The sequence below is a fragment of the Pteropus vampyrus genome, unplaced genomic scaffold, assembly GCF_000151845.1.
Source record: "Pteropus vampyrus isolate Shadow unplaced genomic scaffold, Pvam_2.0 Scaffold489, whole genome shotgun sequence".
NCBI classification, from domain to species: Eukaryota; Metazoa; Chordata; class Mammalia; order Chiroptera; family Pteropodidae; genus Pteropus; species Pteropus vampyrus.
Window position 1 is genome coordinate 60,212 of NW_011889270.1, and position 2,446 is coordinate 62,657.

Here is a 2,446-nt window from a genome sequence, read left to right on the forward strand (position 1 = left end):
AAATGCTCGAAGAAGCCTAAATTTTGGGTAAGATATACACAAAAAAAAAAAAAAGAAAAACCTACACAGGCTTTCATTAACCGTAAATTATTTTCCATAGCTAATACAGTATTAGAAAACCGATATTCCACTATAAAGATACTCGTGTATATGGTTGTGTAAATGTTAAAGTTTTAAAAAAATCTAGGAGAGTAAAGTTTAACTTTAGGAAATGTATGTATTCAAACATAATTAGGGTCAAAAGATTTAAACCCATAAACATTTCATGCTAAATGATTCATGACAGGACCTGACAGTTACAAAACAAAAGATTTAACTATGTAGCATCGTGTTATTGTCATATAAATACATCTTTATACGTTATTTAATCACATGAGCACATTTTTATAATAATTGCTTTGTGCTTTGTCCTTTAAATCAGGAGAAAAGAGTTACAGAAGGAAAAATACATTAATGCTGTTTTTCGTATTTACCTATGCGGTTGCTTTAACTGGTGCTCTTTATTTCTTTCTGTGGATTCAGGTTACTGTTTAGTGTCCTCTCATTTCAGCCCGAAGGGGACTCCCTTTAGCATGTCTTACTGAGCAGCTCTGCTAGTGACAGTTTTTCTCAGTTTTTTGTTGATTTGAGAATATTTTAGTTTACTCTTTATTTTGAAGGTAGCTTCGTGGAGAATTCTTGGTTGAAAGTCTTTTTCTTTCAGCATGTTGAATATATCTTCCCACTGCCTTTTGGCCTCCACTGTTTCTGATGAGACGGAAGCTGCTGTCCTCATTGGGGATCCTTTTGTGAGATGCCCTACTTTCCTCTTGCCGCTTTCCAGATTCTTGCAGTGGTAACTACGACGTGCCTAGGTGTGGATCTCCGAGTTTATCTTTCTTCAAGTTCATTGAGCCTTTAGGATGTGTAGGTGAATGTTCTTCATCAGATTTGGGGAGTTCGTGTCCATTATTTCTGCAGATCTCTTTTCTGCCCCTTTCTTTCCTCTCCTCTTCTCTCCTCTGGGAGTCTTTGTTACTACTCACGATGGTGTTCCATGGAACTTTGGGGTTCTGTTCGTTTTTCTGCATTCTTTTCCCTTTCTGTTTCTCTTCAGGTATGCTTACTCTTTATTTTGTTAGCTCAAATCAGTCATCGAGACCCTCCGGTGAATTTTTATTTTAGTTATTGTACTTTTCAATCCCAGCACATCTGTGTAGTTCTTTTTATGTTTACTTTATTGACGTTTTTGGTGAAACATTGTTTCCTCCATTATGCCACACTCATTTTCATCTTTGTTACGGCTGAACTCTGCATATGCTTCTATTATTAGATTTGCATCCACTGTGATTTTTTTAATGTTTATTTTTTGTATTTATACTGTGACATTCTTTGCAGCAAGATCTTTGTCCTATCTTCTGGATCCCAAACACCTAGCATTGTACTTGGAACTTTGTAAGAAGTCACTGAGTGTTATTCATTAGAACCAAACTTTTGCATTCAAATGACATCAGATAGTATTGTCTATAGGTGTGAAGATTGATGGACTTTGGAACCTTATAATAATTGACTTTACTGGAGTGGGAGAAAGATATATAAGCAAATAAAAGTTCCCCTATAATGCATTCCATTGGTCTGTTGTTTAATATAATGCAGAGTTTATTTTACCACTGGAAGCCTTTACAGCCTACATGGTTAAAGTTCTCTTAATGATTTTTAGCTACTCATATTGTCGGATTAATTGACACTTTATTATCACAGCAAAACATAGTATTTTTCACCATGCTGAAAAATTGTGGCTCAAAGGCTAACTTTAGTGTATCTGATCACTTTTGCTCTTACTGGTTGAGTTAAATGCTTACTCAGATTGTATAGGTACCAAACGTGTTTATTCAAGTCGTCTTCATTATTATTATTTTTTTTACATTGTACAATTCAGTGAGTTATTTTTTTTCAATTATAGTTGGCATATAGTAATATACCAGTTTCAGCTGTACAGCCTAGTGATCAGAGATCCACATAACTCACAAAGCGATCACCCCACTAAATCTAGTACCTTTCTTCCCCCTTACATATTTATTACATTATTAACCATCTTCTCCATGTTACACTCTACATCTCCATGTCTGTTCTGCAACTATCCATTTGTACCTCTTAATCTCTTTGCCTTTTTTTCTTGTCCCTCCCAACTCCCCTCCCTTCTAGTAGCCCTCAAAATATTCTCTGTACCTGTGAGTTCATTACTGCTTTTGTTGTTATTGTTATTTGTTTTGTTTTGTAGAATTCACATGTACGTGAATCATGCGCTATTTATCTTCATCTATCTCATTTCATTCAGCTCGATACCCTCTAGGTCCATCAAGGCAGTATCTTTTTTCATCCCCTTCCTTTTAGTCTGTGTGTGTCTTTTAATCTGAAATGAGTCTCTTGTAGGCAGCATAGGTAGGGGTCTTATTTTCTTACTCAT

At 35.4% G+C, this 2,446-nt stretch overlaps 1 protein-coding gene across 1 annotated transcript in view; it reads left to right on the top strand.

Annotated features, from left to right (window-relative positions):
* The window catches only part of SCAPER (S-phase cyclin A associated protein in the ER), a 189,909-nt gene that overhangs the window by 28,967 nt on the left and 158,496 nt on the right, over positions 1-2,446 (top strand). The gene's annotated exons all lie outside the window — the stretch shown is intronic.